The 26,988-nt window shown below is 52.3% G+C and overlaps 2 non-coding genes and 1 pseudogene across 2 annotated transcripts; all 3 read right to left on the bottom strand.

Annotated features, from left to right (window-relative positions):
• Positions 1-2,241: 2,241 nt before the first annotated feature.
• Positions 2,242-2,314, bottom strand: TRNAF-GAA (transfer RNA phenylalanine (anticodon GAA)). The gene has a single exon. It is a non-coding gene; the product is annotated as a tRNA-Phe (tRNA).
• Positions 2,315-14,953: 12,639 nt separating this feature from the next.
• TRNAS-AGA (transfer RNA serine (anticodon AGA)) lies at positions 14,954-15,035 on the bottom strand. The gene has a single exon. It is a non-coding gene; the product is annotated as a tRNA-Ser (tRNA).
• Positions 15,036-19,209: 4,174 nt separating this feature from the next.
• Positions 19,210-19,409, bottom strand: LOC142016257 (small nucleolar RNA U3; annotated as a pseudogene).
• Between the last annotated feature and the right edge of the window lie 7,579 nt (positions 19,410-26,988).

The following is a 26,988-nucleotide window of genomic DNA, read 5'->3' as shown; positions in this document are numbered from 1 at the left end:
TGCCTGACCAAAGTGTCTCCCCTGCCCTCAATTGGGTGCTTAGGTGTCTGTCGGGAGACACAGCGACAAACTCCTCTCCTGACACACGCACTTTTTGGCCACAAGAAACAGCCTCAGTTCAACCTCTCCAGTCACATGAGAAAAGTCCGTGCTCAGGATTTCTCTCAGAGGCCCTTTCCCGCCCTCTCCCTCTTCAGCTCCTGTGATGTGAGATCAACCCTCCTCCCTTGGCCTCTGGGAGAGAACTGCAGCCAGCTGGGTGTGTGCTCCTGGAAAAGACTCCATGCGAAGAGCAGCAGCTGAGGTGGAGAGGGCAGAGCTGGGTTAAGTGAAAGCATCGGAGTGATGGTCCTTTGGGGGGTTTGTCTATTATCAGAGCTGTTCAATCCATAGGACAAAGGGGGGTGGCTGCACTAGAACCATAGAACAGGGATGGAAGAGACCTAAAAAAGCCATTAAGCCCAGCCCCCTGCCCAAGGCAGGACCAGACCCATCAGATCAGCCCCGCCAGGTTTTGTCAAAACGAGACTTAAACACCTCCAGAGGTGGAGACTCCACTACTTCCCTGGGGAGACCATTCCAATGCTTCACCACCCTCCGAGTGAAAAAGTTTTTCCTCATGTTTAACCTGCACCTTCCCAAATGCAACTTGAGTCCATTGTTCCGTGTTCTGCCATCCGTGACCACTGTGAACAGCCTCTCTCCAGCCTCTTTGCAGCCTCCCTTCAGTAAGTTGAAGGCTGTTATCAAGTCCTGCTTCAGTCTTCTCTTCTGCAGACTAAACCGTCCCAGTTCCCTCAACCTTTCTTCATAGGTCACATGCTCCAGCCCCCTAATTATTTTGGTCGCCCGCCTCTGGACCCTCTCCAGTGTATCCACATCCTTCCTATAACTGGGGGCCCAGAACTGGAGACAGTACTCCAGATGCGGCCTCACCAAACCTGAATAAAAAGGAATAATCACTTCTCTGCATCTACTGGCAACCCTCCTCTTGATGCGACCTAATATTCCGTTAGCTTTCTTGGCTACAGTGGCACACTGTTAACTCATGTCCAGTTTCTCATCCACTTCAGCTCCCAGGTCTTTTCCTGCAGAACTACTACTGAACCAGTCAGACCCCAGCCTTTAAAAACGCTTGGGATTCTTCCGGCCCAGGTGCAGGACTCTGCACTTGTCCTTATTGAACCTCATCAGATTTTTTGCAGCCCAGTCTTCCAATTTGTTGAAGTCACTCTGGACCGTAGCCCGACCCTCCAGCATATCTACCTCTGCCCCTAGCTCATTGTCATCCACAAACTTGCTGAGGGTGGAATCCAACCCCTCATTCAGGTCATTGATAAATATGTTGAACAGACCAGGCTCCAAAACTGAACCGAAGTGGAACTCCACTAGAAACCGACCGCCATCCCGACATTGAGCCATTGATCACTTCCCACTGGGCCCAACCTTCTAGCCAGCTTTCTATCCATCTTACCGTCCGTTTATCCAATCCACATTCCTTTAACTTGCCATCCACACCACCTGTGAATGCTGAAGTCGCCTCCCATCAGGTCTCTTGATTGCTCCCTGCCAGCCACTCAGCCTGTGTCCTTTTTTTTGGGCCTCTGCTCATAGCAGCCAGAGAGGAAGGACAGGCTCCCTGGCCAAGGCTGTTGGTGGATGGTTTTTGTTTCACTTAGAACAAAAGTGTTCCCTTGGCTCATTGAAAGGTACCGCAGGCTGTCTGATTGCTGGCACTCATAGGGGCAGGGAATGCCAGGCTCCAGGCCAGCCATACAAGCAGGAACACATGCCAGGACACAAATGACATCCTGTGTTTGTTGCTGATTTCAGCTTGGAAACTTTTGGGATAACCAGTGCTCCACAGAATCTCGGCTCGCTTCCTCTGAGCCTCCCCTGCAATGCCATCCACCTGTGCGGCATGTGCCGAGACACATGGATAGGCCAACCTGGAGAAAGTGGTGGTGAGAGGCCCTAAGAGCTGCCTTTCACTAGCTCAGCGGGTGGAGCAGTGGACTTTCGGGAACTCTCAGCAAGTTCTGTGTAGTTGACTGGATGAGAGTGGGCACAATGGGGTCTTTTTACCCTCCCCTTGCTGAGGAAGAGCAAGAGAAGAAATGAAAAGCCTTCAAGCACCAAGGTGTCTGGAAAGGTCTGACAATGTCCTTTTCAGGAGCATTTGCCAGCAGCAAGGACCGAAGTAGTCACTAATTGCTCTGGGGCCTATGGTAGGAAAACCTCTGCTGAAGTCTGGGGTTGAACCAAGGACCTTTAGATCTTCAGTCTAATGCTCTCCCAACTGAGCTACTTCAGCAGCTGCTTGAAAGCTACCACCTCACTATTGGAAATGTTTTTCTCAGCTATTGTTGCCTTTGCGAGTGTCCTTGAGAGGCAGGAGGAATATTGGCAGCTTCCTTCAGCTTGAGTTCCTCTTTTGCCCCATTTCTGCCTTACTTCCTGGTTCACCCAGTGGCCGCAGGGGACTGCAGGATACTGATGGCAAGGAAGAAGATGGGATCTGACCCTTTCACCACAAGAGTATCTTACCACATCCTGGCCACTTAGCCTCAGGATCATTGTGTGACCGGATGGTGCCCAAGCTTTTGAAGAGGGACAAGAAGTAAACAGGGCCACTCGTGTGTAAAGCCCAAGAGTTACAAAGCAAAGCAACCCAAGGAAGAGTCTTTCAAGAAGTGACCCATCGGGATGAAGCATCCAGGGGTCCTCAAGTGCTCTTGGCCATTCTCCCTGTTGAAGGAAAAGATCCAGGATCATTGAAACATGGAGATAAATGTGTGGTTGTGCAGATCATGTTGGAGAGAGAGCTATGGTTTCTTCAACCATGGGATTCTCTTCTGGGCATACACGTTGCAAGGAGGAGATGGGATGACTTAACAAAGAGAAGATTCAGGGGCAGAGAGAGTCCCATTATGGGCTCAGGAACAAGGTGAGTGGGTTAAGAGAGTTGTTCCCAGGCAGAGGAGTTAGCTCAAGTGGTCGAGCGCTCAAACACTTGTCCTGGTATAAGTGAATAACACGAATTCAGAGCTCCTCCTTGCCTGGCTCTGTGTAGATCATTTATAGGTGCAGGGCACAAACGGAGCTGATGTGGAAAGACATGACACGACAGAGTGCTGAGGAGGACAGTGAGCTGGCAAAGGGTTTTTTCCTGCCCTCTTGGGGCATATGGGGATGGAACTGAAGAGAAGAAAATCCTCTTTTGCTCTCTGAGGGTGACAGAAACATCGATTGCTCCTCTCCAGACCTGAGGACAAGAAGAGACTTTTCCTGCCTAAGGCCAGGAGCTCAAAGGAGACAGAGAGGGAGAGAGAGAGAGCAGAGCCCTGGCTGTGCATCTCCTGGGATCATGATTCCAGCTAGTTCAAATAGTTCTTTTGAAAAAGGGGCTTCAAAACAGGTTCCATTGTTTGTAGATGCTGAATGTCCAAATAGCAGAGCAGTATTTTCAAACCCATGTTGAGTGTAGCTCTGCGATATCAGAATCAACAGCTCTGGAATCCCTCTTCTGGAATCGCTTATTGAGGCAGAACACTGCTGTGCACACACAGCCTTTGTGTCCCTCAGCCGTAGCCATGGGCAGCCACAGGGGTGCTGTGGCCTCTGGAATAAGATCGGTGAGTCAGAAATTATGTTCAGACACGGGAATTAGCTCAGTTGGTAGAGGGCTCATTTAGCGTGCGAGAGGCTTTGGGATAAATGCCCACGTTCTCCAACAGAAGTGGTGTCTTTTTTCCTTCTTTTCCAAGGCAGCGTCAGGCCGGGAGCGAAGCTTCTCCAGTGCCCTCTTCCATTTCCCTCCATTTTGCTCCCTGCAAAGAAACAGCCCATTTGGGTTCGAGAGCTGCTGGACCCCGGCCTCCTTGGCCTTAACGATTTCTCTTTAAAACAAAGGTTAACCTGAGTCATGTGCTATGATTACCAAATCTTTCAGATGTCGCCAGTTCCCCATTTCTAGGGAGCTTCCAGCGCTGACCACAGTTTCCCCAGTACATCAGTCCCAGGACACCTGTCCTCTGGGTCTTCACTGGCCAAGAGCCTTCCCCAAGCAATGTGGACCATGAAAGCCCTGTGGTTGCCATGACAATCTGGGCACTGGAGTAGGTCTTCCGGAGGTGGGGGACAGTTTTTTACACCCTTGAGAGACACCACCCACTTGTCTAGCGCGGATCTGTGCAAAGAGTCACCCCCCTTGGGAGCTAAACCTCCCCAGCTCCTCTGCCGGACAGGATCTAAACTCCAGCAGAGCGAAGCAGGCCCAGGTGTGGCTGGCAGGAGTCAGGTGTGGGCAGACAGCAGAGCTCAGGCTGAGGCAGGCCTCATGGCTTAGCTGGCTAAAACACCTCCCTTCTAAACAGGAACCCCTGGTTTCCTGTCCCAGGGGTGCCCAACTACTGCCCTTTCAGGAAACCTGCCAGGACATTGCACCACACGGATGTGAGATATAACCCCCAATGCCCATTCTGCTGGTTTCCAAGATGCTGACAGGGACTCGTAAGAGAGCTGCTGACACTTCAGTGCTCCTCTGCTGAGGTCCAGGGATCATAGATTCAAGTCTATTGGTCAGTAATTATTGTTTGTGTTCCTTCATGCTGGTCCCTGCGTGTCAGCAGCCACCCCACATGCTACTGGCGCCTGGGGGGCGGGGAGGCTCTTTGTGGCTGTGTCCTGGCCAGGGCTCTCCCCACCTTTGGTTCTCTGTGTTTTTAAGCCTCCCCATGGAGTTGTGAGCATTAGTTGCCTCCTGCTCCAGCTTCCCAGAGGAGGGGAGTTGTGGTGGGCTGCAGCCTACAACTCCTGCTCCCTCCTGACTTGTCAGCCTGGCCCTGGGCCTCTTGCCTTTAGCATCAGAGGGACGAGGGACAAAGCTGAGTTGAAGTGCAAGGGCCAAACTTGCGGGCGTGAGGTGAAGCTGTGAGAAAAGCAATGCCTGAGAGTGTGTGAAAAAATGGGAAGACATTATCTTATTGTTAACCCCAATACTACCAGCTGGCAGGACTCTGACCAGGGATGCCATGGGAGGGACCTGTGAAAAACATATCATTTGTCACAGAAGCTGCTCTTGTTTCTGTGCTGGAAATCACCTCGTCCTTAGGAGTTCTAAATCTGCCCTTCCCCAAGCAACGTGGACCACAAAAGCTCTCTGATTGCCAGGATGATATGTGCACTGGGAGAGGTCTACATTGTACTGGGGGGGGGACAGTTTTTACACCCCTGAGTCATGGAGTGACACAACCGAATTTTCTAGCCCAGATCTGTCCAAAGAGTCACCCCCCTTGGGAGTTAAACTCCACAGGCTCCTCTGCCTGACAGGATCTGCACTCAAGCAGAGCTGAGCAGGCCCAGATGGGGCAGCAAGGAGTGAGTTGGGGCCGACAGGAGAGCTTGATTGGAGACGGGCACTGTGGCTTAGCTGGCCAAAGCACCTGCCCTTTTAGCAGGGGATCCTGCGTTCAACTCCCAGTGGTGCCTTGTTATCATCCATATTCGGGGTTGGCTACTGTTAGCAGACAGGACTGGTCCACATGTGTGTTAGAAGTGACCCACAATGTACCTTTTTAGCATTTCCATGATGCTGACAGGGACTCATAGCAGAGCTGCTGACAGCTCAGTGCTCCTGGCTCCTCAACTAGTGGTGGGAGGGTCCTGGTGGGTGGGAGGCTCTTTCTGGGGGTCTGCAGGCCAGGGCTCTCCCTGCCTTTGATACTGTGTTTTTCAAGCCCCCCCATGGAGCTGTCAGCATTAGCAACCCCCTGCTGCAGTTTCCCAGAGGAGGGGAGTTGTGGTGGGCTGCAGCCTGGGATGACTCCTCCCTTCTGCTTTCCTCTGACTTCTGAATTCTGGACTAATCTCGACCTTCACAGCCTCCTCTGGTGAGGGGTTCCATTGGCTGGCTGTGAGCTGTGTGAAAAATGCTTCCTCTTTGGTTCTGGTAGATCTGGTGCCCATTAATTTCATTCAGTGACACCAGTTCTCGTGTTATAAGGAGTAAATGGTATTTTCATATTTATGGTCTTGTCAGGGGTGGTGTATTCAGAACCCCCTTTATGTTTCACAGGGCAGCGTAAACTTGCGGCCACAGTCCATAGTCCAAGTGCTGTCTGCAGGGCAGCCTGGCCTTACGGACAGAATCAAGACAACAAGGTCCTTAATGGATGGGCGCTTTGGAAGGGGGCGGGGGTCACAACCACAGACCCCACAGCAGGGAGCTGGTTTGTGGCTTAATCACACGGCTAAGCAAGTCCAGCAGTCTCTGCAGCTGTGGCAGGATTGTGTTCCCAGCACCCCCACATGACGTGAAGTTTACGTCAGTTGGGAACCAGCTTTTTTCCTGGCAGAAGGCCCCTTCTGCAGCCTGGGAAGCAGCAGGAGCATCTGAGCTCCTGGATCTCCTTTTGAAAGGTAAGTCCTGGGGTTGGGGGGCAGCTGAGGTGGATTAAGCCTGGCTGCTGGTTGGGGCCGTGGCAGGGGAGTAGCAGGATGAAGCCTGGGGGGCGTTAAAGCATCAAATGGTGAAATTGAGCCAGGACCATGCAGGGGATTGAGCTGGAGCTGAACATGGTGGGGGTGAGTCAGAGCTGCACGGTGGGTGGTGATCCAGAGCCATGCAAGGGCCTCAAGTGGGACTGCACAAGGCCGGGTGTGGTGAGCCAGGGCCAAGGGGGCGGGATTTTGAGTTGTGCTTGAGGTGCATTAACCAGTGAAACCTAAACCTCCCACACACCTGAACCACTGAAACACAACCCCCACTCTGCCCCCTGCACCCTGAACTGCCAAAACTCAACCCCCCACCAGCCCTGCACCTAAATCCCCCCCATACAAACCGCTGAAACTTAAACTCCCCACCCCGGCCCAGTGCAACCGAACTGCTGCAGCCTTAACCCCCCACAGACTGAACCTGCAGCAGCCTGACCCCCCTGCCCCCATGGGCCCTTTCCGCCATCAGGTTTGAACCCTCCCTCCCACTCATGTCCCCAAACTGCTGCTAGCCTTCAATTCCCCACAACCCCAGGCTCACTTACCTTTCAAAATCAGTGTCATCTGCTGCCACTCTGAGCACTCAGAACCAATCAGAGACTTTTACAACTATGTTGGTAGGAATTTAGTGTCCCTCTTGACAGAACCAAGCAGATGGAACGCTGGGTGGAACACAACTCACAGTTGTACGCCAGAGAGACCGTAGTTACAGAGAGAGCCCTGAATGCCATCAAGCCTCTGCCCACCATGACTGAACTCGACGCTGAGCCCACCTTGGAGGAACTCAGTGACGCACTAAAAGCACTGTCTTCTGGAAAAGCCCCAGGGAAGGATGGTATTCCCTCAGAAATCCTCAAATGCGCCAACGGTACTCTAGTTTCAGAGCTGCACAGAATACTCTGCCAATGCTGGAGAGAAGGCAGCGCACCGCAAGATATGAGGGATGCTAACATCGTGACTGTCTACAAGAACAAGGGTGACAAAAGCGATTGTAACAACTACTGTGGCATCTCCGTTCTCAGTACCATGGGGAAGCTATTTGCACGTGGTGTTCTGAAGAGACTCAATGTTCTTGCGGAGAGAGTCTTCCCTGAGTCTCAGTGTGGGTTCAGAGCTGAACGGTCCACCATAGACATGGTTTTCTCGGATAGGCAACTACAAGAAAAGTGCAAGGAGCAGAACAAACCTCTGTATGTTGCCTTCATCGACTTGACCAAGGCATTTGACCTCATCAGCAGAAAAGGTCTGTTCGCGATTCTGGCTAAGATTGGCTGTGCCCCAGCTCTGCTCAGCATTATTAGGGCCTTTCATGAAGGCATGAAGGGGACCATCGTATACGACGGATCCACATCCGAACCCTTTGAGATTCTCAGCGGAGTGAAGCAGGGGTGTGTGCTGGCTCCAACACTGTTCGGCATCTTCTTTGCAGTTTTGCTCAAATATGCCTTCGGAACTGCTACAGAGGGCATCTCTCTCTACACGAGAACGGACGGCAAACTCTTGAAACTGTCGAGGCTTAGAGAGAAGACCAGGGTGCTTACGAAGCGTCTAAGTGAGTTCCTTTTTGCTGACGATGCAGCTATTGCTGCTCACGCTCAGCAGGAACTGCAGTCACTCATAACTCGCTTTGCGGATGCATGTGTGGAATTTGGCCTCACAATCAGCTTAAAGAAGACCCAGGTGATGGGCCAGAACATGGGTAATGAGCCATCTATCAACGTGCTAGACTACGAACTGGAAGTCGTCCATGAGTTCGTGTACCTCGGCTCGACGGTCTCGGGCAACTTGTCACTTGACAGCGAGATCAACAAGCGCATTGGAAAAGCCGCCACAACGTTCTCCAGGCTGACGAAGAGAGTATGGGCTAACAATAAGCTCACTGTACACACCAAGGTGCAGGTCTACGCAGCCTGTGTTTTGAGCACACTGCTGTACGCCGGTGAAACATGGACTTTGCACTCAAAACAAGAGCAGCGGCTCAACACGTTCCACATGCGCTGCCTTAGGCGCATACTCGGTATCTCATGGCAGGACAAGGTCCCCAGTAGCGCAGTGCTTGAGAGGGCACCGCCTCCATGCTCACCCTTCTCAAACAGAGGCGTATGCGCTGGCTGGGCCACGTCTCACGCATGACGGATGGCCGAATACCGAAGCACCTCCTCTTCGGCCAACTGGCGTCTGGAAAGAGGCCGAAAGAGCGACCTAAATTGCGCTACAAGGACACGTGCAAGTGTGACCTCAGTGCTCTCTCTATCAGTGTGAACACCTGGCATTCGCTCGCCTCAGACATGCATGTCTGGAAACAGGGAGTGAAGGAAGCTCTTGTTATGTATGAAACTACGTTGGTGAAGGAAGCGGAAGGCAGGAGAGCCCTCACAGAGGTCCGTGCCCGTGACCCCAGAGCGACGTCCGCCTCCTGCTGCTCACTGTGCGGAAAGGACTGCCACTCCCGCCTTGGATTGCACAGCCACAGGAGACACTGCGCGGATCAGTCCAGCTGGGGCGCAAACCCAGGATCCCTTGGGATCGAAGGATGCCTACAACTAATGAAAAAAGAACCGGGGTGGGGTGGAAACCACATGCTCAGTAATTCATATTTCTGCATGTTGCCCTTTTAGCCCCCCGCCCCCCCCCCCCCCAACCACTCCCACCCCACAAAGAGGTGCTGGTGGTGTAGTGGTTAGCATGGCTGCTTCCTGTGCAGTTGGCCTAGGTTCAATTCCCAGCTTTGCTTCTTACTTCCTCTTCCCCCAGCAAGTGCTCTGTTGGAATTGGAGAGCAGGGATGATTTGCTCCTTGGTGAGATGGGGGGTGTTGGAGTTTTAACCTGTGGTGCTTGGTGTGAGCTAAGATCTGTTGGTCAAAGCTTTCAGGCAGCTTACGTGCAACCCCTTTACTGTGGTCAAAGGGGCCCAGAACAAGGGGAGAGCAAAGCAGCTGGTCACCAGGAGCTTCAGGCGTCTCCAAACAGACCTACCCACACAGAAATGAGAAGTGGGAGGAGAAGAGTGAAGTCAAGCTGCCTCCTGGGGGCTGAGGCAACTCAAGGCCTCCTGGGGCTGCTCTGCTCCAGTGGAGTAGTGGTAGAAATGCCGTCACCACCAGGCTGTGGGAGTTTGCCGGCTTCTCAAGAAAACTGGCAGCAGAAAACTCCTGAATATTTAATACCCAGCCAGGAGTTCCCCTCTTTTTGTTCTTTCCAAATACCTACAGAAAGCCTCTGGTGCCCTTTCATGTGAGAACAATCTCGTGACTGATGCTCACCTGCCCCGACTGCCCTGGCTAGACAAGTGTCAGGTGTGAAGAATCAGAACTCTCCAAGCAGAAATCTCCATCCAGCCCTTCAACACGCACCATCCCCTCCCCCTTCTCAGTAACACTTTTCCCATCACATTTTTGACCCTCCATCTATTGTCCTTGTGTAAGTGAGGAACACGAACGCTGAGCTCCCCATTTCCTTACCGTCCCCTGGATATACGTAATTCATGTCTAGGCCCAGTGCACAGATGGAGATGATGTGGAAAGACATAAGACATAAGAACGGCCATACTGGGTCAGACCAAATGGCCATCTAACCCAGTATCCTGTCTGCTGACAGTAGCCAATGCCAGGTGCCCCAGAGGTGCTGAGGGGGACAGTCAGCTGGGGAAGGGTTATTTTCTCTCCTCTCTGGGCAGGTGGGGATAGAACTGAAGAGAAGAAAATCCACTTCCACTCTCTGAGGATGATGGAAATACCAATTTCTCCTCTCTTCACTTCCACTAGAGCTGAGGACAAGAAGAGACTTTTCCTGCCTAAGGCCAGGATGTCAAAGGAAACAGAACCAGAGACTGAGAGCAGAGCCCTGGCTGAGTGTGTCTTGGGGTCATGACTACAGCTATTTTGAATATTTCAAAAAGCTCTTTTGACATAGGGACTGTGTAGAGAGGGAATAGTGCCTGGCTCAAAATAAGCCATAGTCCTTCCAATGTCTGTATTCAGAATAGGCTTCAGTGTCTGCAGCTGCTGTATGTCCAAATAGCTGAGCCATATTTTGAAATCCATATTATGTGCAGCTGTGCTATGTTGGAATCGGCTATTCTGGAATACCTCTTCTGGAATACCTCTCTCAGGAATAATGCTGCTGTGCAGACATAGCCTTTGGCTGTGTCGACACGTGCCGCATCTTCTGGAAGCCCCAGGCTCATGAGTTATCTGGAAAATGCTAATGAGGCATGGATGCAAATTTCCACACCTCATTAGCATATCAGCGCATGGTTCGGAGTCCAGAAGAAGCTCTTCCTGACTCCGAAGTACACGTGCAGACGTGTGGCCTGCGGGGATCTTCTGAAGGAAACCCACCTGTGCCCCAAACTCGCTCACCCGTGCCCCCAGAGCCCTGAAGTCACTCTTGACCTGCTCGGCATCACACCTTGCCGTTTCATTAGGGCCCACATGGAGAAGAAGCACAGGATAGTAGTCAGAGGGACGGGTAATCCTTGACAACACCTCTGTAATGTCTTGGATACGGGCCCCCGGCAGGCAGCACACCTCCCGAGATGAAATGTCAGGGCGATAGATGGGCATCTCCATCCCCCTTAGAAGAGAGTCCTGAGCACCACTAATCTGCACTTCCTCCTCGCAGTGGTGGCAGCAGACTTCCCAGCCGTGGGGGCACGAGGTTTCTCGTCTGCTGTGTGGGGCGATTCTTTGTCTCCTGTATCAAGTACAGCGTAACGGTTTCCTAGTACCACGGCGGGAGGGTTCGGAGCAGGGGTGGAACACTGCCTGCTGCCAGCAGTAACCAGCTGCCAGTGTCCCCCCGATCTGTCTCCTCCGCCACCAGTGGTTTATCAGCCGTCCTGTGTCCTGGGACAGTGACCTCAGCTGTCTCCACATGAATACTGTCCAGGACCTGCTCGTGGAGTCGGGTACTCCTCAACCTGGCTACCTCCTCCTGTAGCTCTCCCACCTGCCGCCTGAGAGATTCCACCAGCAGGCACCTTTCACACTGGATGGTGCCCCCAGCCTGGATATCAGTGAGTGGGAATTGCAAGCCACAGTCCCTGCAAAGCCGCACCAGCATCTGGGCAGAGGCATCCACGGCCAGGCCGTCTGTCTGGCTACAGGCACAGGTGGAGGAGACAGGAGTTGTGCAGACACAGGTGTTGGGGGTCTTCCTAACCACCATTGGCCTCCCTCTGTCACACTCCCTCTTCAAGTCCCCGTCTGCAGCTCCCTGTCCGCTTCGCCATGAAGTCCAGCCCCGAGCTGAGACTCCTTTCTGCAGCCCTATTGGCAGCATCCCAGAGCAGTTGATTGACTGGCTGACCCTGCTTTAGGCAGCGGCACAAAGAAAAAGTTGTGTCAACAACCAGGGTGAACTTGCAAATGTTACAGCTTCTTACCAAGGGCGCTGATGAGCTCTGTCCCTGAACAACTTGCAGGAGAAAGAAGAACCAGGCAGAAGTTCTCTGTCTGAGCTGGAGCTCACAGACGCAATGGATGCCTGTTTCCCTCCCATGCGACTCAGCAGGTAGTAGTTACAGTCCCCTCGAACTGGCATACCAGTGTGAATCTGATAAACTCTTGCTCGAGCTGGAGCTGCTGAGCTGTCAGCCGGCACTTTAATGGAGTGGGCCATTTTGTTAATGACCATTTGCATGGCCATTTCGAAGTGTTTGGCTTGTGCAGACGTAGCCTTAGAAAGACGAAGTTTTCACAGCTCAGAAGAGAAAAATTGTTCTCTGCTGTTGAAATATATCGTAAAGCTTCCCACAGAGCTGTCACTAAAAGCAGTGGGGGTTCATCTGGGTAAACGTGTGAGTGTAGGAGGCTCTGAGTGTGTGTGGTCGTAGAATCACAGAATCGGAGAACAAAAGAGCTGGAAGAGACCTAAAAAAATCATCGAGTCCAGCCCCCTGCCCGAGGCAGGACCAAACCCATCAGATCAGCCCTGCCAGGGCTTTGTCAAGGCGAGATTTAAACACCTGCAGGGATGGAGACTCCACGACTTCCCTGGTGAGACCATTCCAATGCTTCACCACCCTCCGAGTGGAAAAGTTTTTCCTAATGTCCCACCTGGACCTTTCCAACTGCAACTTCAGTCCATTGTTCTGTGTTCTGCCATCCGTGACCACTGTGAACGGCCTCTCTCCAGCCTCTTTGCAGCCTCCCTTCAGTAAGCTGAAGGCTCTTATCAAGTCCCCCCTCAGTCTTCTCTTCTGCAGACTAAACAGTCCCAATTCCCTCAACCTTTCTTCAAAAGTCATTTGCTCCACCCCCTAATTATTTTGGTCACCCTCCACTGGACCCTCTCCAGTGTATCCACATCCTTCCTGTAAAAGGGGGCCCAGAACTGGACACAGTCCTCCAGATGCAGCCTCACCAAAGCCGAATAAAGAGGAATAATCACGTCTCTGGATCTACTGGCAACGCTCCTCTTGATGCAACCTAATATGCCATTAGCTTTCTTGGCTACAAGGGCACCCTGTTGACTCTTGTCCAGCATCTCGTCCACTTCAACTCCCAGATCCTTTTCGGCTGTTATTCCCCACTGTCCCTCAAGTGTTAAACTTTCATGAAAGGGAAAAAAAACCAATGAGGAAGAAAGCAGAGCAGGTGAGGGTTGGACATCCCTGGACCCAGCCTCCCAGAGCTACCAGCCCTCACTGCACAGCGCTCCTTACTCAGGTAGGAGCAGCAGGATCACTCTCCCAAGGCCACCAGCACTCCACAGCAGCTCCATTGGCTTTCTCTGCTTCTCATTTCCTTGCCACCTCTTCTGGCCTCAAGAACTCCCTCTCTAGGAAGCAAGAAAGTTATAGAAACAGGAATCCACTACCAAAGCCAAACAAACACAGCCACACTTTAGCAGAGACTTGCGTGGCATCCGAGAAATCCCATTCAGTCTGGTTCAAATGCTGCTGGCTATGTCTGTATGACAAAATTATGTTGAACAAGTTTCTCGTGGCACGTGTAGACACGGCCTTTGAGCTCCAGGGGCACAAGGCAAATTAACAACCAGCTGCCCAGAGAAGGGCTTGAGCCCGGCACTGCCAGATAAAGAGCTTGCTGCCCATCCAACTTGTGCTGGTAAAAGGGGCTTTTCCTTTTGGCCCTTGACACAAGTGCAGTCAGGGCAGCATTAGAGGAATGTACAATGTTAAAGAAGCCCACATTGGAAAAGGCTGGGGGAGTTGCCTCAGGTAGAAAGCAGATGGTTCTGTGTTTTGCTGCACTTCTACATAAGACACGTTCTCTGTGATTGAAAATGCCTCATTCTCCTAGGAAAACTGAACCCTCTGGCTTCTTTTACAATGTGTCTCCTTTCACACGGATAGAGCCCTCAGCCTATTACCTATCCACCCTGCTCCTGCAGAACACAGTGACCCTCAGCTTAAAAGGGCAAAAATTATACAACACACAAAAAGTTTAATAAAATCACAGAATCATCCACACAGCACAGCAAGTACATTTGGAAAAAAAAGTATTAAACAGCAAGAAACATTCAAGAATATATACATAAAATTCAAGCTGTTAATACACATCAACCACAAAATGGATAAAAACTCTCACATATCTTTCTGCACAAACAGCTTTACAAAAACACAAAAAGAAATTATATAAGTAAGGAAGAAATTATACACCAAACCCTCTGAAGGAGCTGGAGTGGGGGGAAAGCAAGTTCTTCTCACATCACAGTGATGACACAGACAACCCACAAAGCCTCCCCTTTGTGCAGCCCATTGCCCAGAGGTGCTTCCAGCCGAATTTCAGCCCCAGAACCAGAGGCTCCAGGAGCAAAAGCAGCTCGTGGATGAGGGACTCTGGATGCACCACGCAATGCATTGTGGGTATGCACAGGAGCATCACTGACTGCCCCACAGAGCAGAGGAGCTGGGGGCTCCCAGCTGTGGCAGCTGCCCCAGAACAGGGGTGATGACAGTTTTTATGCTGTGCCCCCTTTTTGGCCCTGCACTGAGCTGGTCCCCACAACCTGTGGGAGAACCATAGGAAGGGATGCTGGCCTGTGTCTGGTTCTGCAGATCAGTCTATTGCTGTTGGGGCAGACAGGAGATTGTGACTTTCATTCCCCCTTGGGCAAGTGTCTGCCCCTTTCCCAGCTGTGTACTGCACAGCTCAGGAGCTGGGAGAGACCAGAGCCCCTGAGCCATCCTTGAAAACAGGCCCTTCCCTTCAAGGTAGCTGCCCTCTCACTGGCTGCAGCTGAACCAGGGCTGCCCACTCCTTCCCAGGGCATTACACAGGTGAGTGTAGCACTGTTGGGCTGACATAGGAGACAGGCTGGGCCCAGCAGCAGCCAGAGCAGTGACCACACCCCAGGGTCAGCATTTCCCCCAGGCACAGACTCCCCTGACCTCTTAGACACACTGGTCACAGACAGCCCCTGGGCAGTGTCTCAGAGTGTGTGCTGCTGTAGTGTCCTCGTTACAGGATGTGGCTAAAACACAGCCCTCGCTGTGAGCAGGATTTGAACCTGCGCAGGGAAACCCTACTGGATTTCTAGTGCAACACCTTAAACACTCAGCCATCACAGCTGCAAGAGCATCTCTCCTCCTAGGCCACACACACTGGTGAATACTCAGTTGGGTGAGGCTGGTCAGATTGGATTTCTTCAGCCCCGGCCCCGGCAGTGTCCCTGGAAGCTGTGTGCTTGAGCAGCTGCTTGGGAGAGATGCAGGTGCTGCCTGGCTAATTAGCAGAGCCCCACAGGCAGCAGCCGGTGTTTCTCTTGGAGGTGCACATCTGCCCAGGCCTTGGTGTACAGAGAAAACTGTATTCTACATCCCCAGGGAACATTAGAGGGAACTGTGGCCCTGGGGCAGAAGATGGTGGGGGAGGGGGATCATTCTGCCCCAGTGAAAGTTCCATGGGGCAATCCATGGCCATTGACCACAGCCCTGTATCCCCCAGACCCCCCTTCAACCCATCTGAGGTGTGTCAGGAGCCCAGCCAGGGGACGCAGACGAGGGCCCCTCCTGGAGTGAGACGGACTTTAAGGACTTCTGACACTCTGGGGAATGAGGAGCTGCTGCTCCACATGACTGGCTGGTGCCAGGATGCTGCAGCCTTCAGCCACCTGTTCTCTGGCCTGAGCTCTGAGGGTCACCCCACCTGAACAGCTGAACTACTGGGGAGAAAAGTGAAGGAACTGTGGCAGGCCAACTGCCAGGCCCAGGATGAGGCCAGCCACTCGAGGGGCAGTGGCCGCTACCTGCCCCACTTCCAGGAGCTCAACGGCCGCCTGGGACCCAAGGAGGCAGCACTGACCACATACGTCGTACACACGACCAGGTCAGATGGCGCTTTGCAGAGGGCTGCAGGAGGTATCAGGACCAGTATCAGGCAGCAGCTCCCACCCAACAGGCACAGGAACAGAAGCCCAGAGCCAAGACAGGGGTTCCAGCAATGGGGTCCTCATCATCTCTGTGTCCTGAGAGGTCTCCATCTGGCCCCCCTCCAGCTGGGCCTCTCTTCAGTTCCTCTAGGGACACCAAAGTAGGTTTCGTGCATGTTGGACGCCTGGCACAAGGGGACGGAGGCCAGCAGTGGCCCACTCACACAGCCACCAGCTCCAGTCTGGATGCACCCCACATGGCTGTGCTCCCTGAGCCTCAATGGGGGCCTCATGCAACACTCAGCACCTGCCCCTGAGGACAGCACCACAGGCTGCATGCCCAGGGAGGGAGGCTGAGCTACACTGCATATGTCCCACCCTCGCAGGGACCCCCCAGCCACACAGATCCCTCAGGGACCCCGGGCCAGATGGGGGGACAAGGTGGAGGGGGGCACACAGCCCCCAGGGCCAGGTCATGGTACTGATGGCCTTTCCCTGGGTCCCCTTCTGTCTCCAGAGCTCCACCACCCAGGGGCCAGACAAGGCCTGTACACAAGCCAGAAAGGCCCACACCAGAGGGCGAGGGGGCTGGAACTGCACCCCTAAGAGCGCCCACTTGGGGCCAGTGCTGGGGCATGTGCTGGTGCCACTGTGGGGAGGAGGAAGCTGCTGCTGTCACTGCTCACACCACCCTGCAGGACGTGACTGCTGTCACGCAGGAGAGGCTGGTGATGGAGCAGGAGGCCTGGGATTGGGTGGCAGGCAGCCTGGACACCCTCACACAGGCTGTGACCACGTGTCTGGCTCAGCCTCCCACCCCATCACCAGTCCCTCCCACAGCCCCTGCAGCTCCTCCCTCCACATGTCCCTCACAGTGTCCCACAGTTCCCCCCACCCCTCCACCCACAGTCCCTGACATTGCTGCCCTGCTCCCACCCAGCCTTTCCCCATCCCCTCCCTCCCTTCCTGTAGCCCCCAGTGAGCCCAAGCCTGAGCCCACTGGACCCCTTCCTTGTCCCTACCTCCTGATGGTCCCAGACCCATCCCAGCCCGTGTGAGAATATGGACTGTGGCCTCCCACCCGCTCCCCAGAGCCCTTTCTGAGTTCTGTTACCCCACCCCCTCTCCAAGACCTCCTCTAAGCTCCATTGCCCCCACTGCCCACCCCAGGACCCTAATTGTCTATAGTCCCCCATCCCTCTTGTCAATCGTTTACTGTTCTGTTTATGCAGTTTGGAATCCATTGCCAGAGTTTCATGAAATACTTTCCTTTATCAACACTCCCTGTCCCTGGTGTCTATTCGGAGGCCGGGAGGGTATGGGAGTGTCGGGGGGCGGGTTGATATTGAGAGGTGGGTGCATGGGAAGGGAGTTGTGGTGGTGGCTGTATGTTGGGGGTGTCACATGGGCCCCCGCACAAAGGCCTCCCAGAGGAACTTACTGACCTGCACCCTGACCCTCTGTTCCTGACAGCACGGGAAAGCAGCCAGCTGCTTGGAGCCATGGCCAGACCCAAAACCCACCCCTGCATGAACGGCTCTTGCTTTACCTCCACAGTGTTGTGGAGGGAGCAGCATGTACCCACCACATCTGGTACATTGCGCGGGATGACCTCCAGTATCCTGAGGGGGCCCTGAAAGTGCCCTTCAGCCACCTAATATTGCAAGCCCAGTTTAGGAACTAAATAAAAACATCCTGGCTGGGCTCAGTGTGTCCCATGTAGGGACGCATCAGCCACTCATGCAAGGGGTAAATGGCATTGGGCATTATATCGGGGGGCTGGTGGTGTCCCCATTTGGTAGTTCCCAGGTTGGGATGGATGTCTTCTCCTGCATGCTGCAGCAGAGCCATGAGTTGCAAAAGATACGGGCATTGTGGGCTCACCCAGACAAACCCACCCAGAATGCCATAAATCGTCCCTTGGTGTCCATGCGGGTCTGGAGCACCCACAAAATGGTACCCCTTGCAATTGATGAAGACGCCTGTGCTGCATTCTGGGGCCTGGATAGCAATGTGGGTCCCATCCAGAGCCCTGAAGCACTTGGGGAAGTCCAGCTTCTCAGCCCCATTAGGGTGACTTGCAGATCCCAGACATGGACAACCCAGTAAAGTAGGTTGTTTTTGATTGCCCAGAAGACCTGAATGGTGTGTGGGGAGAACGGGTCCATGTGTGCGTGATGGGGTGCTCCATGCATCCCCTTCCCCTCCTGCCACCGGGTCCCAGCCACCCCACCCTGTCCCTCTCCCCTGTCTCCGAGGGTCCCGCTTGCCTGGTAGCCCTCCTCCCCATGGTGGGGAGGTGCCCCAAGCATGCCCTACCTCCAGCAGAACAGCCGCAATGGTGGCCCTGCCCACCCCCAATTGGTGGCCAAATGACTGGTGGCTGTCCAGGGTAGTGAGCCTCCACACAGCAATGGCTACCCCCTTGTGCAAGGGGAGTGTGGGCGGCACCTGTGTATCATGGTGCTGGGGGGCCGGGGAGGGCCAATGACTGAGCTCCAGAAATAGCCACTTTCTCGTTCTGAAGTTGTGGGGCCAGCGGGTGTCGTTCCAGTCCCCCAGAACCAGCCTGTCCCATCACTCGCTGCTGGAGGGCTCGTCCCACAGAGCCGGACAACCCAGGGGAGGCAGAACAAGCGTCGCCCCAGGGCAGTGGCCTGTGCCAGGGTAGCCATTAGGCTAGAGCCCTGGAGCTGCTGGAGGGTGGCAGCTCGGAGCAGTGCCTTCAGGCTGACCATGGCCTGGATGGGTCGGGCATCAGGGAGTCTCTGGGGGCCATTGTGTGCCACCAAGTGGCTTCTCCATGTGGTTGAGTTCTCGGTGCTCTGGGTACAAGCCAGCCCTTGGCATGTGCAGAATGAGTGTGTTTTGGAGGAGCCCTTTAAAGGAGCACCAGGCTGCAGCCCCCAGAAGGGCTTATCTGCCTTGCTAGCGCAGCCACGGCATTTTCTGGCCCTTTTCTCACAAAAGAGCACCCTGTGACATGTGGCTGCTTCCTTGCAAACCAAGGGCCTGGTCTTTTCAAAGAGCAGCTCACAATCTCCTTTCGCTTGGGGCGTGTGGACGCTCGCTTTCGAACGCTGATCTGTCAGAAGAGGGCTTTGGAAAGTTTGCCTTTTGACATCACACTGTGGTGTAGGCTCAGCCAACCACGGAGAAAAGCAGAACCAGGTCCCCACGTGAAAAGTGCAGCATAGTGTAACAAAGGAAATGTGTGTGTATTTTAAAAAAGGATAAAATTATTTTAACAATTAAGAAACAGAAACTTTTAAACACCATTTTCACTCTGTCTGCTCCTGAACATTTTATGTAAAAGCAGCTAACGCAATTCTCCCCACTCTCAAAACTTCTTTTAAACTTAACAATAAGAACCAACCACTCAGACGAGGTTCTCTTGTTCTTGTTTCCAAAAAAAAACAAGAACAGCCATCAAGAGCAAACAGCAGCAGTGCCTGCTTATCTTATGCTCAAAAGAGAACACTTCAATTCATCATCATGGATGGCAAAACCAAGAACACCAACATGCACTTCTCTAGCTACACACCACAGAAATGATCCCTAAAAGTACAGTCTGAACCACATGCTTCTCAGCTGCACACCCAGCAGAACAGGCACAAGCTTCCTGCCCATGGGGAACGTTTTCAAACAGCTGCTTCCACCCTGCTCCAACTAAGGGACAAAAGTCTAAAACCAACCACCCTTTCTCTGAAGCCCAATTCACCTGCTTTGGGACGCAGTGTATCAGAGGTGGTCGCATGTGGCTGTTTGCAGACACACCTCTCCTGATTAGCATACAGCGCCCTTTGGAGTCAATCAAACCCTCTCCCTTTTCCTTCCCCAATCTGCCACTTTTCTTACAGGCTCTCATGTGACAGGTATCAGGCACAGAGGACTCTGACAGGTTAGTTCCTTCTGCCAGCTGTGCAGGTGATGTAAAAGGAAAGTAGAGAGGCACTGAAATCAACAGGCACCTATTGAAATGAAAACAAAAAAGCAGTCAAGTAGCACTTTAAAGACTAACAAAAGAATTTATGAGGTGAGCTTTGGTGGGACAGACCCACTTCTTCAGACCAGAGCCAGCCCAGAACAGACTCAATATTTTAGACACAGAGAACCAAAAACAGTAATCAAGGTTGACAAATCAGAAAAAAACTATCAATGTGAGCAAATAAGAGAGCAGAGTGGCAGGGCGGGGTGAGGGTCAAGAATTAGATTAAACCAAGTATGCAAAAAAGCCCCTATAATGTCCCAGAAAATTCGCATCCTGGTGGAAACAAAGTGTTACTGTGTGGAATTAGAATATGAAAGAGAGTTCAGCAGTTTCTCTTTCCAAAGCAGACTGAAAATTCTTCTTCAATAAGACGCAAACTCTTCACTCATTAACAGAATGGCCCACTCCATTAAAATGTAGACTAACTGTTTTGTGGATCAGGAGTGTTTTGATGTCTGTTTTGTGCCCATTAACTCTTTGTCGCAGAGAGTTTGAAGTCTGTCCAATATACAAAGCACCCGGGCATTGTTGGTACATGATGGCATAAATGATGTTAGCAGAGGAACATGAGAATGTGCCTGTGATTCTGTGAATAATCTGGTTAGGTCCAGTGATGGTATCTCCAGAATAGATATGTGGATAAAGCTGGCAGTGGGCTTTGTTGCAAGGAAAAGTCCCAGAACTGGTGTTCCTGCGGGATAGACTGTAGATATTGGTCAGAATCCTCGTAAGGTTGGGAAGTTGTCTGGAGAAGAGAACAGGCCTGTCACCAAGGGCCTTCTGGAGTGTGGCATCCCGATTAAGGAGAGGTTGTAAGTCTTTGATAATGCATTGCAGTCGTTTGAGTTGGGGGCTGTAGGTGATGACCAGTGGTGTTCTGTTCTTGGCTTTTTTGGTCCTGTCTTGGAGTTGCTGGTCTCTGGGTATTCGTCTGGTCCTGTCAATTTGTTTTTTTTATTTCTCCTGGTGGGTAATTTAAGTTTATGAATATTTTGTAGAGATCTTGTAGTTTTTGGTTTCTGTCAGTTGCATCAGAGCAAATGCGATTGTATCTGAGGACTTGACTGTAAACAATGGATCTCGTTATGTGTGCAGGATGGAAGCTAGAAGCGTGTAGGTAAGTATAGCGATCAGTGGGTTTCCGGTACAGTGAGGTACTGATCAGACCAGCCTTGATTAGTACTGTAGTGTCCAGGAAATGTATCTCTTGCGTGGCGTAATCAAGGCATAAGTTGAAGGTGGGGTGCAGATTGTCAAAGTCTCTGTGGAATTCTTCTAGAGTCTCTATACCATGAGTCCAAATCATAAAGATGTCATCAAGGTATCACAAATAGAGGAGGGCTAATAGGGGATGAGAGCTGAGGAATCGTTGTCACTTCCACAGCTAGGTCAGTGCAGGGCAGCTGACGTTAACGTAATGGTGTAATATAGACAAGGTCTTAGTCTCACTTCCCAGGTGGTGTTTTCAATTCAGCCGAAGCTGGTGGTGGTGGTCGTATTTGGCTAAAATCAAGGCACCTCATCTTTTAGGCTCTTGTGGACCCAGCTCAGGCATCCTGATGCTCATGGTCTTCCGGCCCCACATGGTGAAAGCCTGGTCTGTGCCCTTTGCCTTGGGCTGCAAATATTATTTACTAAGCGATGATCCGGCTCTTTCTGGCCCAACCCAATCTGATGAGGCCATTTTTCAAGGTTGGGATGAAAATGGTGTCGGGTCCCAGGATTTGGGGGGTCAATGTTCCCTCTGACCTTTTCTATCCAGGTGTGGAATGCATTTTATGCACACTCGGGTGTGAGTAAAAGTGCACCATCAGTAGAAACAAGAAACCGAGCTGGGGATGCTCTGCTAATGGGCTGGGGAGCATTGGAAACAATGCTGAGCACTCGCACGAGCCCACAGCTTACAGGGAACACCGACGGCAGCTGCAGCACAAAGATGGAACTTGCTCAAGTGGGTGATTTTTCTCCCCAAGTCTCTTTTTGTAAGGCAGCAAAAAGGGAACGGTGGCTGGGACCCCCCAGTCGTTTGTCTGCCAACTAGGTCTGATTTGGGACAGAACAATTTAGGTGACTTAACATGAAGTCTTGGCCAGGGGCCTGAGACAGGGGAGCGTAAGAGGGGGAGCAGCAGAAGGCACTGCTGGAGAGGTGCCAGTGAGTGCACTGTGGTTTGGTGGGAGTAAAGTGAGTTTGCTGGGTGTTTGCTGTTTGATGCTGATTGTAGCTGATTTCTGTGATGGTGTCAGGTGGGATTGTGTGTCTGGGAGGGTTTGATCCCTTGTTCCCTTGGTTGCCTTTGATCAGCCTGAGGCTCAGCCTGCCCCTGTGTGGCTAAGGAGGGGGAAGGCCTGAGCTGGGTGAGTAGCTTTAAAAGCCAGAGGCAGAGCAATAGGGGAGGGAAGGAAACAGGAAAGTGTAAAAGGGAGTTTGATGGGATCAAGTTAATGCCTTTGGCTCTTTCTGAGCCCCTTGATGCTATTGAAATCTCCACAGCAGTTCCCATCCCCTGTGTGAGCAGAGAGGGACTCAGCCTGTTTTCTTTTCTCCCTTCCCTTCCACACCCCCAGGGCGTTGCAGGCACCACAGACAGGTGTGTGTCTCCCTCCCCTTCCCGTGGCATCATTCTGGCCACAGGCTGAGACCAGCCAACTAACCCAAGGCTCAGCTACCAGTGGAGCTGGTGACACAGCTCCTGTGCTGCATTACAGAGCTGGCATTCATGCAGTTCTCAGAGCAGAGAAGAGAAGCCTGGTGCAGATGGTGGGTGTTGGCCCCTTGACTGTGTAGTCACACTGCCAGAGTGGGAGGTTCACCTTCACTCTCCTGAGAGGTTCATATCTGAATTCTGTCTCAGTCTTGCCCCTGCTCTAACAGAAGTCCAAAGCAACTGCTGGTGAGTTGTTTGGGGAGGCATTGAATCAAGGCCAGTTCAGCATGTGGAGAAAGCCACTCGACTCAGGAAGGGGATTTGAGCCCACCTTTCCTTCTGGAGGCCAGAACATCCAGGGAAAGGAAAGACAGTATCTTACAGCAGGCACCTTAGACCACGCAGCCATCTCGACACTGCTGGAAAGAATGCTCTTGAGCCACTAATTTTCTTTTACATTTTCTGAGTAAGGCAGACAGTTTCCGTACCCAACTGTAGCACAACTCTTTCAACACCAAACAGCCGTTCTCCAGCACAGCAGGTTTCTATACATAGTCACCCTGACCTAATGCTGGGACGTGCTTTGACATTAGCTGAAAACAAATGGATGAAGGAGAAACTGCCAGTTTCCCACCCTGAGGCCTGGAATTCTTCTATCATCATCTCTGCAAAATAGGTGGCAACCAAGCACCCAAGTGATGGGAGCTCTTTTTGGCTCCTATTCTCCCCCATCCTTAGATATGAAAGTTTCATGAAAGGAAAAAAAAAAACAATGAGGAAGAAGGCAGAGCTCTTAAGGATTCTTCCAGAAATCAGTTGGCCCCACAGAAGAGGAAGCAGGACTGTTTCTACCTGGCTAAGAACAAGCGACTAGTTACAAGTTTGACCCATGTGCTAACCACGACACTGCAGAAAATACACACTGACATTTTGGTGCTTTTCTGAAGTGTTCTCGGGAGCCAGTGCATCAGCAAGTTTCCCTTCGAAGAACGGGCAAGCAAAGGGCACGAAGAACTTCTAAAAACTTCATCACTAGCAGTGGTGCAACAGCTTCTCCAATTCGCCTTTCTCACAAGGAGGAGAAACAGAGACAAACCCTCCAACCAACAGTGTTCATATCTGCTCAATATTTCCTGCCACCGCCCAGGGACCCCTTCAACAAACCAGGAAAGCAAAATGCAAGACCCTCAATGGATTCTCTTCTTGCCATTGGTTGCACCCACAGCACTTAGGAGAGGCAGACGTGGTGTTCCCAGGCTCCAGCCCCAGTGCACAGGAGGTCCAGCAGCACAGTCACAGCCCTGCCAGGCCCAGGAGAGGGAGCAGATGCAAACAAGCCCTAAAGGCAGAGTGCAGCGTGTAAGCTGGGGGAGAGAAGAGTCAGTGATACACAAGCAGCCGGTCCTCTGGTGTAAAGCACAGAGCTCAGGACTCTGCCTCTTGCAATCTGAGTTAAACTCCTCAGTAGGACTGCCTCAGTGTCCCTTCCTCACAGCAGTGCAGGCTTGTTCCACCTTTACTGCTCTACCCAGCTCTGAGCCCCTGCACAGGTAATGGCGCACAAGCTGCCTGCTTCAGTGACTGCTCCGCTCCTGTCCCCAGCATGTGCAAAAGCTTTCTCCCAATAGCACGTATGTTCCATACTGTTCAGGGGGTCACCGTCATGCCTGCCCTGCAGACAGCCACAGACACCCCAGCCAGGCTGCCACCTCCCCTCCGGCAGCCCCAGGTTTATTTAACACAAACCATCACCTTCCCCTTCTCAATGACACTTTTCCCATCACACTTTTGAACTCTCCATCTCTTGTCCTTGTGTAAGTGAGTCGGATGAGCACCGAGCTCCACATTTCTCACCGTCCCCTGGATAATCATAGCTCATGTACATGCCCAGTGCACAGCTGGAGCGAATGCAGAAAGCCCTGAAGCTGCAGAGCACTGAAGGGGGACAGTCAGCTGGGGAAAAGTTTTCTTCTCTCCTCCTTGGGCAGGTGAGGATAGAAATGAAGAGAAGAAAATCCTCTGCCACACTCCAAAGAGGATGAAAATATCAATTTGCACTGTCTTTGCTTTGACCAAATCGGAGAACAAGAACAGCCGTGTGCTACCAAAGGCCAAGACATCAGTGCAAGCTGGGAGAGACCTGCTGTATTGGCTGAGAAAATCAATATCAAGGCAAGAAAGAAACTGCCTAGGATGGGATGTGATGGGAACCCCTGACACTGGGGGGGTAGAAGCCTTTCCACCATCTACCACAGGTCACAATCACTTCACCAATTCACCTCACAGTCTGCTACCCAGCAGATGGAGTCAAGGGTGTATAAATGTAGGTGTGTATAAGTGCGTTGCAGAAAGTCCAGGTCTCCTCAGGGTCTCTCACAACTACTGAGATGGAAACACAGGTAATATCAGGAAATTCTATGATATAAATCACTGATAGCAACTCCAGTTCCCAATTTCCTCTCCTCCAGCCCAAAGGCAGCACTCTGGCGTAAACCACCCCCACAGCCCTTAGGATTTAGCCTCACTGTCCCTTAACCCCTTCCCCTCGGTCCCAAGCGGCCCCAGTTCCCCAGCGGGGGCTGCCCTGCAGAAGGGTTTAGTACCTCACAGGAAGTGCCCCACACCAGCTCTCCTTTGACACTGGAGAATTTGCCTCTGTTGCCACACTGAGAGATCCGTTATTTCCTTACAGCCTCTCCTGCGCCAGGAAGGCTTCACGAGCTGAATGACGAGTGTGTCAGGAAAGTGCCAATCAAACCAGCCAGTGATTCGATTTAAATGTAAGACTGAATTTCCCGCCCTTGTGCTCCTGGGCAGCCTCCTCTGTGGGCAGCACCGTGTGAGCGCGGTGAGCCCAGGGTCCGTCACAGACCACACAGATGGGGCTTTGATCCTCTTCACAGAACAGTTTCAGAGCCTCCTGGTGCTCCCCACACACCCCGTCCTCTCCGGCTCCCTTCACTGCCAGCAAACTCAGCCCTCTGAGCAGTTCCACTACGTTTGCAGCTGCCTGTTGGGCCGGAGGTGTCTCTGCCACACAGTCTCTCTGCACTGAGGGCAGGAGGGGGCTGGAGCGGGACCCCCCAGCACTGGCTGAGGCAGGCTGGGCAGAAGTTGTACCCACACTCTGTAATCACGGGGTCCTTGAAATGCTCCAGACAGACGGGACACGTCGCTTCCTCCTGGAGACTTTTCGCAGGGCTCACTGCAGCCCTGGCTCCCTCTGGGCTGGGGAACAGGGCTAGTTTCAGCTTCCTCAGTTCAGACTAGGCCCGGCCTGCAGCAAATACTGGGCATTCCCCTTCCCGGAACTGACTTGGCTCTTGGCTGGAGTGGGCAGAGCCAGCTGGTGTCATTGCAGCCCTAGGGGCTTTGGGGAAAAGCCGACCACACTTGGGCGCCCAGCCTGCAATCTGCCACTTGTGCTGCTGTGGCAGGTCACTGGGGCTGCACGTGGAAACCAGAATCCACCACTCTTGATAAGCTGCCATACCTGGGTGTGTCTAAGGGGTGATATTTAGCCCTAGGCAGAATTCAGTGAATTTAATATATAGTTCTGACAGAATTAATATTTATAATATTTTACATTTATCTCCTGACACGCTCCCAGCTGCAAAGGTTTTATCCATTTCAATGGGCAGAGCCGTGGGAAGCTCTGCATGGTAGGAGGTGAGACAATACGGTGCTCAGACAGTATTTACTGAACGGCAGCAGACACCCATTCCAAACTCCAAACCTTGTAACCGTTAAAACCAAAACTGTCAAGAGCACATCTGGAACCCTCAGAACTCCACAGCCTGAAATCCAACTCTGCCAAGGGCTCCCGTCGCCTCATCCCTCTGGGCCCTGTCTGTGCCCTCCAGTAATTCCAAACCGGAATTTCAGTTTCTGGAGTGAAATGGATATTTACTGGCATCTACTGATCACAGAATCATAGAGTGCTAGGACAGGAAGGGACCTTGAGAGGTCATTGAGTCGAGCCCCCTACCCTCATGGCAGGACCAAGTACTGTCTAGACCATCCCTGATACACATCGACCTAACCTGTTCTTAAATATCTCCAGAGATGGGGATTACAGAGCCTCCCTTGGCAATTTATTCCAGTGTCTGACCACCCTGACAGTTAGGAACTTTTTCCGAATGTCCAACCTAGACCTCCCTCGCTGCTCTGTTCATCAACAGTTAAACAGGCCGACTATGTAAGATCGCATGGAAGGAAGGAAAGTCCAGTAAGGAATGGGCAACATCCATGCTGGTGACAATACACAAGAAGGGAAGTGCACAGAAGGATTGCCCTCACAAGTCATCGACGCAAGCTGCTGCTGCTGGTACTGATGGACAGATTGAGATCAAAGATAAAGGAACATCTAACAGACAAGTAAGTGGGATTTGGGAAAGATAAAAGTACCATACAGCATATACAGACACTAAGATTAATAGCAGAGAACACTCGCTGAAAGCACAAGGACATCTACAACTGCTTCATTGGTTGGGAAGGAGGCTCTTGAAGAGTTCC

Source organism: Carettochelys insculpta, chromosome 7 (assembly GCF_033958435.1).
Source record: "Carettochelys insculpta isolate YL-2023 chromosome 7, ASM3395843v1, whole genome shotgun sequence".
Lineage (NCBI taxonomy): Eukaryota > Metazoa > Chordata > Testudines > Carettochelyidae > Carettochelys > Carettochelys insculpta.
The sequence above is the reverse complement of the archived record's forward strand: the minus strand, read 5'-3'. Positions and strand labels throughout refer to the sequence as shown.